Genomic DNA, 14,997 nt, shown 5'->3' on the forward strand with positions numbered 1-14,997 from the left:
CTGTGCTACCTCCTTCAGACCCAACAGCCCTGCAGATCTCTTTGGCCCCTTTCAGGCCCCACAGCACTCTCTATCTCCATAACGTCCTTCAGTCACCACTGCACTCTCTGTGTCCATAATCTCATACAGTCCCCACATCATTCCCTCCTTAATTCCAAAGCCTCTATTACCTGTTGAACCTGTAATCTCCTTTTTTCAGACTGAGAAACAAGAACTCCCATAACCCTTTCTGCTGCCAGTCTGAAACCAAACAGTGTCAGCCTGACAGTAGGTCAGGAGCTGAAATATGTTTGAAATGATATGTCAATATACAATAACTGGACCCTTAGAAACACATTTAATAAAAAGACAATGTGTTTTTGAGCCTGTTGGATTGTATTTTTATTGGTGTGAGTATAAATGGCAGAGTAGATAAGGGTGAAGGAGTGGCTGTACCGGGGATACGGTGTATTTGAATTATCAGAAGCCTTTACACAAGTTTCAATAAGGGCTAAGGAGTAACTTGGTAGAGAATAGGGCACCTTAACTATCAGAAGGTGGGTGAGATATTGGACAAGATAGTGTTGTCAGAAGTTACTGTGGAGAAAGACATGGAAGCTCGGGAACCTGGGGAAATAAATAGTGATGTCTTGGAAAGAATCCTCACCAGAGAAGAGAAAGTGTTGGAGTCTTAAAACAAACAAAGGTCGATCAATCCTCAGTAGCTCATTATGTCTATCCTAGAATATTGTGGGAAGCTAGGGAAGAGGTTGCGGTGTCCCTAACAGAGATATTTATATTATCCACAGACACAATGAGTTACCGGAAGACTGGAAGGTGGCTAATGTTATTCCATCACTTAAGGGTTGCAGGGAAAAGCAAGGAAATTACAGTCCCGTGAGCCCAGTGTTGGGGAAGTTGTTGGAGGAGATTCTGAGAGAAAGGAGCTACATATATTTGGAAAGGCAAGGGCTGATTAGAGATAGTCAGCATTGCTTTGTGAGTGGGAAACCGTGTTTCACAAACTGGATTGATTCTTCGAGGAGTTGGCCAAGAGATAGACGAAGGCAGAGCAGTCACCGTTGTCTACATGAGATTTAGTAAAGCATTTGACAAGGTTCCAAGGGATGTAGAACATCTAGTCAAGAGGAAGAAGGAAGCTAACCTAAGGTTGAGGAATCAAGAATCAGAAGCAGGGCTCTAGAGAGTTACATGGGGCAGCACGGTGGCTCAGTGGTTAGCACTGCTGCCTCACAGCACCAGGGACGTGATTTTGATTCCAGCCCCAGGCAATTGTCTGTGTGGAGTTTGCACTTCTCTCCATGTCTGTGTGAGTTTCCAATAGGTGCTTAGGTTTCCACCCACAGCCCAAAGATGTGCAGGTTTGGTGAATCAGCCATGTGTTGTTCAAGAAAGGGAATAGAGATAATCCTGGGAATCACAGACCTGTCAGTCTTCTGTCTGTGATGTGCAGATTATTGGAGAGGACTCTGAGAGACAGGATTTGTGATTCCTTGGAAAACCATAGTTTGATTAGAGGAAGTCAGCATGGCTTTGTAAGGGACAGGTCATGACTCACAAATCTTATTGAATCCTTTGAGAATGTGACAAAACACATTTATGGCTCATTGAGAAAGTACAGAGCATGGGATACAGGGAAACCTGCCTGTCTGGATATAGAATTCCTGGCCCATAGAAGATAGAGGGTGATGACAGATGGAAATCATTCAGCCTGGAGCTCAGTGACCAGTGGGTTTCTGCAGGGAGAGGTTACAGGACTTCTGCTCGTTGTGATTTTATGAATGACTTGGATGTGTGAGTGGAAGAGTGGGTTAGTAAGTTTGCCAATGACACGAAGGTTGGTGGAGTAGTGAAGAGTGTGGAGATCTGTTGTAGGTTGCAACGGGACATTGACTGGATGTAGAGCTGGGCTGAGAAGTGGTAGATGGAGTTAAATCAGGAAAAGTGTGAAGTGATTCATTTTGGAAGGTGAGACTTGAATGCAGAATACAGGGATAAAGGCAGAATACTGGATAGTGTGGAGGAACAGATGGATCTTGGATTTCATGACCTGAGACTTTTTTAATTTTCCACCCAAGCTGATAATGTTGGATAGAAGGAATATGTTGTATTCGCTTTCGTTAGCTGCGGAATTGAGTTTTAAAGCGTGAGGTTATGCTACAGCTCTATACAGCCCTGTTTAGATCCATTTGGAATATTGTGTTCAGATTTCGTCCCTTCATTTCAGGAAGGATATGGAAGCTTTAGAGAGGGTAAAGAGGAGATTTACCAGGATTCTGCCTGGACTGGAGAACATGTCTTATGAAGAAAGGTTGAGGAAACTAAGGCTTTTCTCATTGGAGTGAAGAAGAGTGCGCTGTGACTTGGAAGAGGTGAACAAGATGGTGTGAGGCACAGATAGATTGAGTAGTGAGAGACCTCTTTGTTCCATGGCATACATGGTACCAGGGGCATAATTTGAGGGTGATTGGAGGTTGGGTAAGGGGAGAATTCAGATGTAGGTCCTTTACACAGAGAATGATAGGTGGGTGGAACGGGACATTTTAACAGACTCTTGGATAGGCACATGGATGATAGCAAAATGAAGGATATGTCGGTTAGTTTGATCTGACAGTCGGGTAAAAGATGTGCATGCCATCGTCGCCGAATGGTCTTGTGCTGTACTGTTCTGTGTTCTACGATCCGTATGGTAAACTGGGTAATATGTTCAGATCAATGTAGAAGGATATGGCATTCAGGAGGAGCTAGTCAACTGGATACAAAATTGGGCTGGATGGTAGGAGACAGAGGGTGGTGGGAGACATGTTGCCTTTCTGACTGGAGACATGTGACCAGCGGTGGAGTGGGTCCCCTGTTGTTTGTCATTTTGATAAATGGTTTGGATGGGAATATTGGTTTTGTGGGAAGTAAGCTTCTTGGTTGAAACTGAAATATGTGGCAAAGTGGACAGTGAAGAAGGGTATCTGTGATACAACAGGATGGACAGTACTGCTGAGATAGTGGGCTGAAGAATAGCAGATGGAGTTTAATTAGATAAAGGTGAGGTGTTCCATTTTAGAGAAACAAACCAGGGTGGGACTTGTACAGTTAATGTTTGGGCCCTGTGTAGTGTTGTCAGACAGAGACCCAGGCATGCAGGTAGACAGTTCTTTGAAAGTGGTGTCACCGGCAGACAGGTTGATGAAGCAGGTGTTTGGGATGGTTACCTTCATTGGGCAGAGCATTGAGAGTAAAAGTTGGGACGTCATGTTGTAGCTGTACAGGACATTGGTGAGGCCACCATAAAAGCATTGTTAAACACTAGGAAGTACTCATCTGGTTCACTTACGTCCTTGAGAGAAGAACATCTGACATTCTAACCTGGTCTGTCCTGGACGTGACACCAGACCCACAGCAATATGGTAGACTCTGTACTATACTCAGGGTAATTAGCAGTGACACCCTCATCCCATGAATGAATAAAAAAAATACCTATGTCCCTCCCTACCTCTGCAAACAGCTCCAGCGACAGCAATCCATACCTGCTTTGTAACACCGTTCAGTCCCTGACCCCTCTCTGTAACACTCTCACCACCTCCAGCACCTTCAGCTCTTCCGGTTCCTTTTGTGACATAAAACCTTGACAATTATTCCCTCTTCCATCTGACCTCCTCCTGTGAGCAGACCCTTTGCAATCCCTTTAAAACTTACTCCTAAAACATTGTCTCACTTCAGGATTTTAAGTACTTTTTGGTGATCCTCTAAGCCCGATAATCTAATATGATCCTTTTTACTTGAGTGAGGGATCGATGGGGATTTCTTGCTGAGGATTTGGCTGTTTCAATGGAATGTCCTTTTGTTGATGTTTTACACTGCTCCTTCAAATGTTTTCCACTGTTCATTGACAGGCACATATTTCAGTCTGTATAGCCTGTTTACCTTGGTCAGTTCCCCTCTCAAACTCATGTTATTGGTTATTTTTGTTTCTAGTTGTAGCTTGTCCTTTCTGTGATTCACTTTAAAACTTTATATTTCTTTAAACTGCACTTTCTCACAATATCCCAGAGGATCTCTCCAGGTGACATGACTCATTCACTCAGTTTCATCACACAATGGTCGCTCTGAGATAGTTATGTCCCTCGCCAGTTGCACAATTTATTCAAAGCAACACTGAAAGTTCTCTGAAGTCCTCTTCCAATATCACTGTTGTCAGTGTGACAGTCCCAGATATTGTGAATATTGAAGTTGCCGAAAATTATCACAATGTGTTTGTTTAAAAATTCCAATGAGTTCCTGTGTAATGCAGTGATGAGCAATGGAATGCTGTTCGGTGAATTAAAACTGTTCTGCTGCTTGTGTCCTTGGAAAGTAGTAGCCAGAATTTACATTCAGACTGACTCTACTTCATGATCTGAGACCAAATGCTTTCTCTGTGATGCCTTTCTTACCCATTATTGTTAGCCTCAGTTTGCCTCAGTTTCTGCAAGGTTGTGATCCATTGAATATTTATGCCCACCTTTTGTTCGCCCTGTAACCACGTCTCTCTGGTGTCTAAATCTTTTTTTATCTCAGTGTCAGAAATCCATCTACCTTATTGATAAGACTTCGTCCATTCAAAAAAAATCATAATTTCCTCTTTCCCACAATTTCCTGTCACAAACCTATTCACTGATGTACAGTTTTAGTTAAACTCTGTCCCATCCTGTTCCTTTCTGATTGCCTTCAGCCACATTCTCATGTTGCTCCATTACTACACCTTTTCTCTTTGTATTTGGAAAGCTCCTTTCACCTGGACCCTGTCCCAGCATCCTCTCTGTCAGTTTAAAGCCCTATCCATAAACGTATAGACATGATTGGTTAGGTCACAGGCCCGAGCACAGTTCCAGTAGGACCATCCTAATGGATTTTTTTATAAATCAGGTAGGGGATGTGGGTGTCTCTGGCTAACCAGCCTTCATTGCCTATCCCTAGCTGCCCATGAGCTGAATAGCTTGCTCGGCCATTTCAAAAGGCAATTGAGAGGCAAACACTTTGCTGTGGGTATGTAGTGCAGACCAAGTGAGGATGATCAGATTTCGTTGTCGAAAGGGCAAGTGCGCGGCACGGTGGCTCAGTGATTAGCGCTTCTGCCTCACCGCACCAGCGTCCCAGGTTCAATTCCAGCCCCGGGCGACTTTGTGGAGTTTGCACCTTCTCCGCATGTCTGCGTGAATTGCCTCCGGATGCTCCGGTTTGCTTCCACGGTCCCAAGATGCGCAGGTCGGGCGAATTGGCCATGCTACATTGCCCCTAATGTTAGGTGTATTAGGTCGAGGGTGATGGGTCTGAGTGGGTTACTCTTGGGTCGAAAGGCTGTTTCCACACTGTAGGGAATCTAAGGGATTGTGTTTTTTGTACATCAACAATGGTTTCATATTTGTTTATGGATTGTTAATTGATATTTTTAAAATTATTGATTTTAAATTCCACCATATCTTATGAGGAGATTCAAAACTGCCTCCCCTGAGCACTAACTGAGGTTTTGGACAAATGCGCTAACAATAATGTTATTAGGCCATCACTTCACCTGCTCAGTGGTTGCTCATCCCTGAGCACTGACACATGAAGCTAAACCCGTTCTTCCAACATGATAGTGTGATCCTGAAGTCTTCCAGCACTCCGGTGATATCACTGTCTCTCTCCATGTGGTATCCCTCACTGTGTGGGTCTAATTGCTGCCTCTGTCAGTGTCTCTCACTCTTGCAGCTACTCCAGATCCTGGGCCAACAGAATTCTCCACTCCAGAGAGACGCAACAGTGCAGGCCAGGGATGGAGTTTGGGATTTTCCAGATATCTGTGGGGCTCATTTCCATTCTCCTTGTGTACTCGTCACTGCATCAGTCTAATTTCCCATTCTGTCTATTTCCCTGTCTCCTGTAGGTACTCAGGAAGTTGCTTACTCAATAGACTTCCCAACTGCTGTGTGTCTCATCCATCACCTCATTGAAGATGGTTGGTCAGCCAGAGAGACAAAGGGAAGGGAGATCTGGAGCCTTCAATAAATCCTGGAGTGAGGTAAGATCACTCATAGTGTACAGAGCAGAGAGCAATGAGAGGGCTCCAAACATCGCTGACAAGACATGATATAGATAAGTGCTGGATGGGGAACACAGTATGGACACACCCCATGCTCAATCACCACATCTACTTTAACTTATGTTGCACTGAGAAAGCATCGGGAGTTCAGAGTTATTAATCCAGGCCTGCACTGTCTTAGTGAGCATCAGGACAACAGACATTAAAGCCGGCTTCCGACGAGAGGTTGGGAACGCTACCTGGGATCTTTCTGTTCTGTATTCTCCCTCCAACACTGTACTAACACTCACTACTCTGCAACACTGTATCTATGGCATGGCTTATGCACCAGTGCCTTCAGTAATTTTTAACTCCCATAACAGTCGTTGTCCCTGTAACCTGCTCCATTCCCGATAGTCGCTCTATGTACTTGAGACGTACTGCATTCCAGACTACCATCTCTATCGCTGTAACCTGTTTCAGTGTCTACAACATGCCTTATTTTGGTACACTAATCCTCTTTAACTGGATACAGAGTAATACAGCACGGAAACAGAACCTGTGGTCCAATTCCTCAATGCTGCCCATATTACCAAAACTGAATGAGTCTCATTTGCCTGCATTTGGCCCTTATCTCTTCAAACCTTCTCCTCTCCATGTACCTGCCCAAATGTCTTTTCCATGCTGTAATTGTTCTTTTTTCTCCCATGTGCCTGAGGCAGTCTGTTCCGTCTATGCACCATCCTCTGTGGATAATGATCCCCCTCAGCTTCCTCTTTAAATCCTTTCTCTCTCTCACCTCCTGTTTATACCCTCTAGGTTTGGACTCACCTACCTTTGGTTATTCACCATTCTTAGGGTCACCCCGTGCCCTCCTCTGCCCAATGGAAATATTTAGGGCAATGTTACAAATATCTCCAACGTATGGAACAAAGTGTTGGCCAATGATGGCAAATGTGCCAAATGCCACTTTCCCCAACCTGTCCACCTGTGATGCCACTTCCGAGGAACAATGTAACTTGCACCCCCTGGTCTCTCTCTCTCTCTGTTCAACAACCCTGCCCAGAGCCCTTCCATTAACTGTGTTAGTCCTCCCTGGTTTGTCTTAACAAAATCCAACACCTGAATTAAACTCCATCTTTCATTCCTTGGTCCACTGGCCCAGTTGGTCAAGATCCCCTTTGATAACCGTATTCACTGCCCACGACACCATTCATTTGATCATCAACAGACTTTCGCACAATCACTCCGATATTTTCACCCAAATTGTTTATGTAGATGATGCACATCAGTGGGCCCAGCCCTGATCCTTTCTTCAATAATGGAATAAAACCATATTCTTGTCATAGAGCCATACAGGATGGAAACTGTCCCTTCAGGTGATACCCACCATAATCTAAAACTAAACTCTTCCCAGCTGCCTGTTGCTGGTCCATATCACTCCAACCCTTCCCTATTCACCTGTTTATCCAAATATCTTTTAAATGTTGTAATTGTACCCACATCAACCCCTTTCTCAGGAAGTCCATTCCACACTCAAACCACCCTCTGTGTAGCAAATTGCCCCATATCTTTTTTTGAACATCTCTCTCCTCTAACCTTAAAAATGTGGCCCCTCCTCTTGAGACTCCCCCATCCTGAGGAAAAGGCAACTACCATAAAATTGATCTATAAATCATTTTTTTTCATAAACCTTTATAGCATCATGTCTCAACCTCCAGGCTCCAGTGAAAAAAGACTCAGCCTATCCAGCCATTTTTCAGAACTCAAGCCTTCCATACCCAGCATGGTAGTGGACGGCACGGTGGCACAGTGGCACAGTGGTTAGCAATGCTGCCTCACAGCGCCAGAGTCCCAGGTTCAATTCCCGCCTCTGGCGACTAACTGTGTGGAGTTTGCACATTCTCCCCGTGTCAGCGTGGGTTTCCACAGTCCAAAGACGTGCAAGTCAGGTGAATAGGCCATGCTAAATTGTCGTAGTGTTAGGTAAGGGGTAAATGTGGGGGTATGGGTGGGTTGCGCTTCGGCGGGTCGGTGTGGACTTGTTGGGCCGAAGGGCCTGTTTCTGCACTGTAAAGTAATCAAATCTCAATCAATATCCTGGGAAATCTCTTCTGAATGCCCTGCAGCTTAATAATATCCTCCCTGTTAACTGGGCGACCAGAACTGGACAGAGTATTGCAGAACAGGCCTCACAAATGTCTGTACAATCTCAATATGACGTCCCAAATCCTCCAGTCAATGGACTGAGCCATAGTCAGGCATGCCAAACACTGTCTTATCCATCCTGTGATGTAAGCTTCAAGGATTATGTACCTGAACCTGGAGGACCCTCTGCTCTAAAACATTAACGGAAGCTCTAACATTAATTGTATAAGCTCTCTCCTTGTTTGTTTTACAAAATGCATTATCTCGTAATTATTCAGATTGAATTCCATTTTTTTCAGCCCATTCACTCCCTTCATCAAGATGCCTTTGTAATCTCAGAAAACCTCCTTCACTGTCCATGATGCCACCCTCCAGCCTGCCAGCCCATCACACAGGGCTGTCAGTAGTACACATACCTTTGCTAGGGGCTCCACAATTTCTTCCCTAGCATCCCACAGTGTCCTGTGATACACTTAATCAGGTTCTGGGACTTGCCACAGCTTTGTGTTTTAAAACCTCCAGCACCACCTCTTCTATAACATGCACTCTTTTTAAGTCATAGAGATATACAGCATAGAAACAGACCCTTCGGTCCCCAACTCATCCAGGCTTCCCAGAAGATATAAATAAATCCATTCCCTTTTCCAGCATTTGGCCCACATACGTCGACACCCTTACTACACCCTTTTAAATGTTGTAATTGTATCGGTCTCCGTTACTTTCTCTCTCAGCTCATTCCATACACCCATCACCATGTGTGTGAAGAAGCTGTCCCTTCAGTCCCTCTGGAAACCATTCACCTCTAACCTTAAACCTATGCCCTCTATTTTTGGACTCCCCCAACTTCTGGGAAAAGGCCTTGAATGTTTACCCTATCCATGCCGCTCATGTTCATATCGGGACCTCTGTAAGGTCATCCCTCTGTCTCCGATTCTCCAGTGACAGTAACCCCAGCTTATTCAGCAACAACCCGGGCAATATCTTGTTAATCTTTTCTGAGCCCTTTCAAGTTTCGCAACATCCTTCCTGTAGCAGAGAGACTGGAATTGCAGAGAACTCCAATTGTGGTCGAATGTATTACTGTTGTTCCCTGAATTCCCCGGTCTTTCTCCACAGTAAGTTCTGGAGTGAAAAAAATGTTAAGGATCTTAGCAAATATCCTGCAATTCCACACTTCGATTGCCTCATTGATCTTTAATTGACACTATTTTGTCCTGAGTTACTTATGCACTCTTAATACACTGATACAATCACTTTTGGATTACCCTTTCCTTCTCTGCTGAGGCTATTTCATTTAGCCTTTCTCCATTCCTGTTTTCCACCCAGAGTGTATTCCAACAGCCCCTGTATATCCTCAGGGATTCCTTTGATCCAGATGGCTATACTGACATGTTGCCCCCATTTCCTTGACCAGACCCTCAATTTCCAGCCAGTGTTTCCGAATGCTGTCAGCATTGACCTGCACACAAACAGGAAAATGCTGGCGCTGATCGATCAGTTTATCTCACTTTTAAAATATTCTCACTTGCCAAACTTCCCTTTTCCTGTAAATAATTCCCTTCCGCAATCACATTTTGAAAGTTCCTGGCTAATACGATCAAGATTGGTCGGGCCCCATTTTATAACTTGCACTTGTGGACCAGGCCTGTCCTTTTCCAAAGCTGTTTTCACACTACTAGAACTGTGGTCACTTTGGCAAAATGCTTTCCCACTAATATCTCAGTCCCTTTCCCGACCTTGATTCCCAAGTGGAGGTCAGGTTTTGCCCCTTTCTCTTTTCAGGCTATTTACATATTGATTGGCAGTTTTCTGGAACAAAATTACCAAATTCCTCCCTTGCAAACGCTGAACACTGGCAGTCCCAGTCTAGGTTTGGAAAGTTCTAAAGCCATACCATAACAGCCCTATTATTATGCTTGTTATTTAAGATGTCCCGACATATTTATTCCTCAGTCTGCCACAGATTATTCGGGGTCAGCAGTCCGATCGTATCAAAGTAATGACCCATTCTTATTTCTCTGTTCCACTAACATAGCTTCACTGGGCGATCCCACAGGAATATCCTCCCTAAGTACTGCTGTGATGATTAATGCAATCAAAACCCACCACCACACGTCCTCTCTTGCCTCCCCTTCCTGTAGCATCTCTACCTTGAAGCAATGAACTGCCAGTCCTGCCCCTCCCTCAGCTGTGTTTCTGTAATAACTATAATATCCCAGTCCCATGTTCCAATCCATGTCCTGAGTTCATCTTCCTTAGCTGTCTAGCCCCTTGTATTGAAATAAATGCTGTTTAATGATCAGTTTTCCCCCATTCCCTGCTATGTTCTTGCCTGCCTTGTCTGCTGAAATTGCTGTCTTTAACTCGTGTACCAGCCTCAATCTTCTTTCTGACCTTACGTTTATTTAAGGTCCAACACCCTGCCACACTAGGTTATATCCTCTCAAGCATCTCGAGCAATTCACCCCACCAGGATATGGGTCCCTCTCCCGCTCCCAGTTGAGATGCCTTTCCCCGCCCTGTCACCCTGTGCTGACACCTTCAGGGATATATGGACTTGTCCACCTAGGTCCCTGTATTCCTCAGTACTCCGCAAGGACCTACCGTTTATTATGTCTGTACTTCTCTTATCGTACCTCCCACAGAGTATTACCTCACTTCAATCAGAACTAAACTCTGCTTAGATTATCATCCGATCGACATTGTACTGCAGACGGAGACCATCCTCCTCGCTGTGAACAACACCCTCACCTTTCATGTCATCTGCAAACCGACTGATGATACCTTCTGCTTTCACATCCATGTTATTAATGTTCAATGGTTCCTGCACAGATCTCTGTGGTACACCCGGTGGTGAAAATATTCTATCCACCAATTTTGCATCCAATTTGCCAACTTGCCTTGGAACTCAGTCCTTTTGGACCAGCCTTCCATGTTGGATCTTGTTTAAGGACTTATTCAAGTCCATGTAAACCACATCATCTGCACTGCCTTCATCAATATACTTAAGCATCATTTCAAAAAAACTGAACTGAATTCCTCAGACAGTATCTTCCTCTACCAAATCCGTGATGACTAAACCGAGTTGATCCTTACCTTTGCAAGTGTTGATTCATCCTCACAGTAGTTTCCAATAATGTTCCTCCCCCTGCTGTCAGACTATCTGCTCTGTAATTACCTGGCCTATCCCTGCTGCCCTTTTTGAACAACGGAACCACATTAGCGATCCTCCAGTCATTCAGCACTTCACCTGTGGCCAGCAAAGTATTATATTTATCCACCAGGGCCCCAACAATTTCTGGGTAATTAGCATGGGGTCAAAGAATGCTGGTCCAGGCAGTGACACCCACATCCCATGAATGAATAAATAAAAATACATATACCCTCCCTACCTCTGCAAACCCCTCCAGCTGCAGCAATCCGTGCTGGCTTTGTAACACCGTTCAGACCCCGACCACTCTCTGTAACAGACCCCGACCACTCTCACCACCTCCAGCACCTTCACCTCTCCATGTTCGTATCGTGTCAATAAACCTTGACAATGATTCCCCTTCCCATTGCCCCCCTCCTGCGAGCAGACCCATTGCAATCCCTTTAAAACTTCGTCTAAAACTCTCTCTCACTTCAGGATTTTAAGTACTTTGTGGTGATCTTCTCAGCCTCATAATCGAATATGATCCATTTTGTTCTGAGTGAGGGACCGGTGGGGATTTCTTGCTGAGTTTTTGTCTGTTTCAGTGGAATGTCCTTTTGTTGAGTATTTTACACTGTTCCTTCAAAAGTTTTCCACTGTTCATTTACAGGCACATGTTTCAGTCTATTTAGCCTGTTTATCTTGGTCAGTTCTCCTCTCAAACTCATGTCACTGGCTATTTTTGTTTCTAGTTGTAGCTTGTCATTTCTGTGATTCACTTTAAAACTTTATATTTCTTTAAACTGCACTTTATCACAGTTTCCCAGAGGATCTCTCCAGGTGACATTACTCATTTACTAAGTTTTATCACACAACAGTCTCTCTGAGACAGTTACGTCCCTCGCCAGTTGCACAATGTGTTATTCTAAGAAACACTGAAAAAAATCCTCTGAACTCCTCTTCCAATACCACTGTTGTCAGTTTGATTGTCCCAGACTTTGTGAATATTGACGTTTCACTAAATGTTCCCCATGCCTGTATTAAACATTCCAATGAATTCCTATTTATTGCAGTGATGAGCCATGAAATGCTGTTTGGTGGGTGGTCGAAAACTGTTCTGCTGCTTGTGTCCTTGGCAAGTAGGAGCCAGAATTTACATTCACACTGACTCTACTTCATGATCTGATGCCAAATGCTTTCTCTGTAATGCCTTTCTTACCCATTATTGTTAGCATCGTCCATTTTGCCTGAATTTGCACAAGGTTGTGAACCATTGAATATTTACGTTCCACCTTTTGTTCGCCCTGTAACCACATCTCTCTGGTGTCTAAATCCCTTTTATCTCTGTGTCACAAATCCATCTCCCTTGTTGCAGAGACTTTGTCCATTAAGAAAAAAAACATAATTTACTCGTTCCTACAATTCCCTGTCACAAATGGATTTGCTGATCTACAGTTTTAGTTAAACTTTGTCCCATCCTGTTCCTTTCTGTTGTCTTCAGTCACATTCCCACGCTGCTCTGATGCTTCACCTTTTCTCTTTGTATTTGGAAACTTCCTTTCACCTGAAGCCTGTCCCTGCATCCTCTCTGTCAGGTTAAAGCCCTGTCCGTAAATCTACCAACGTGATTGGCCAGGACATTGTTCCACTGGAACTGTGCTGGGACCGATCTAAATGGATTTTTTAAAAAATCAGGTATGGGATGTGGATGTCTCTGTCTGACTAGCCTTTATTGCCCATCCCTTGCTGCCCTTGAGCGAAGCAGCTGGCTCGCCCATTTCACAGGGTCATTGAGAAGCAAACACTTTGCTGTGGGGATGTCCTGCAGACCACATGAGAGTGAACTGTTGTCTTTCTCTGTGTTTGGATTTTTATCAATACTTATTTATGGATTGTTAATTCCAATTATTAAAACATATATTCATTTAAAATTCCACATAGTTAGAAGTTAGAAAGAAGAAGGGGGGTGGTCACTTTGTTGAGACTGTATTGTCGACTGTTGTAGACCCAACAAATACCAAAGGAGCAGATGTATAGAGAGATTGCAGATAACTATAGGAATAATAGAGGAGTGCAGGCTGGAGATTTTAATATTCCCTGTATTGACTGGGCCACCTAGAGTATAAAAGACCTGGACGGAGGGCAATTTTTCACATGTGTCCAAGGAAGGTTCCTAAATCAATATGCAGAGGGCCCTACTCTACTCAGGCAGGTGCAACACTGGACCTCCCCTCAGAAAACGTGGTCGGGCAAGTGACTGAAGTGTCATTCAGAGAGCACTTTGGGTCCAGTGCCCACAACTGTCTTCGTTTTAACATAGTTATGGAAAAAGATCAGCAGCTCCACAGATTGAAGAGGAATACTGGAACAGGGCCAGGTTTGGGGCCATTCTGCAGGATCTGGCCAGCGTCAATGCTGTGAAATTAAAATTGCACAACGCCCAGTTATAATCCAACTCGCTTTGGAAGCGCTGGTGATCACTGTAACAGATGAAAGGCTGAAACTAAATTTTTTTGATATTATGTTCTATGACACTGCCATCCTGTTGCTATAAATTCTGTACCTTAGGATTGTGCTCCACAACCACCTGATGAAGAAGCAGTGTTCTGAAAGCTAGTCCTTTCAAATAAACCGGTTGGACTGGAACCGAGTGTCGGGTGATTTTTAACTTAGTACATCCCCAGTCCGACACCAGCACCTCCACATTATGATTCCAATCGATTGGGTGAGTCCGTTTAAAGGAAAAGGAACAACTGGCAAATGGGAGGCTTTTCAAAGTGTGATTTGAAGAATCCAGGACCAGTATGACCCATTGGGGAAAAGGGAAAAGCTGGCAGGGTTAGGGATCCTTGGCTGATGAGGGATAATAAGGTTCTGGTCTTGAAATGAAGACTGCATACATTGGGTTTAAGAATTTCGTATCTATATATTCTTAAAGACACGATCAATCTGTGGAGACCCTACAATCCTCTCAGTCCCTGTAATACTCCCAATCTGCAGAAGTCATTCTAATGCCTGTGACTCTTTCAATACAGTTCCTACCAGACCCTCTATCTATGTGATATCTTTTCATTGCCAGCACCCACCCTGTCAATGTAAGCTCCTCCAGTGTCTCCATCCATCTACTCATTTCCACAATCTTCTCCAGCTCTTCCATGTGTAAACATCACCCTCCCCTCCAACCCTTCCCACTCTGACCAAACTGGAGGAGGTTACTAACGCTCCCTAATCTGTGAAACTGTCTCCAACCAAAATTGCTGTCTTTATCACTTGGAGAATCTGTCTGACTCCACACCCCCTTTATCTAAATAACCTGCAGAACCTAAGCCTTCCTGTGTCTATAAACATCTTCAGTGATGACTACCCTCCATACGTCTATTTGTTTTTCCAATCTGTACAACCCACTTTATCTCTGTACCCAGCTCCATTCACCTGAAACATTCCTGTCTGTGTAAAACACCCCATCCTACCAACATCCTTATCCCTGTAAACTGCTCCATTCCTCCCAACCTCCCCATCTCCATGAACTCCTGTAGGCCCGACAGCTCTCCACATTTCTGTAACCTCCTGTGGCTCTATGCTCCTCCCTCCCTGTGAAAGCCCCTCCAGTCCCCACAATTCTCCCAGTCTGGTCATCTGCTCCAGATCAGACCATTGCTGTCTCTGTTACCTCATACAACTT

At 44.3% G+C, this 14,997-nt stretch overlaps 1 long non-coding RNA gene across 3 annotated transcripts in view; it reads left to right on the top strand.

The window, feature by feature from the left end:
- LOC140470556 (uncharacterized) overlaps positions 1 to 6,030 on the top strand; it is a 161,342-nt gene extending 155,312 nt beyond the window's left edge. For all 3 annotated transcript variants that reach the window (XR_011956514.1, XR_011956513.1, XR_011956515.1), the window contains exon 5: positions 5,900 to 6,030. This is a non-coding gene — a long non-coding RNA (uncharacterized lncRNA). The remainder of the gene's footprint in view (positions 1 to 5,899) is intronic.
- Positions 6,031 to 14,997: the final 8,967 nt, after the last annotated feature.

The sequence above is a fragment of the Chiloscyllium punctatum genome, chromosome 52 (genome assembly GCF_047496795.1).
Source record: "Chiloscyllium punctatum isolate Juve2018m chromosome 52, sChiPun1.3, whole genome shotgun sequence".
Classification (NCBI taxonomy): Eukaryota; Metazoa; Chordata; class Chondrichthyes; order Orectolobiformes; family Hemiscylliidae; genus Chiloscyllium; species Chiloscyllium punctatum.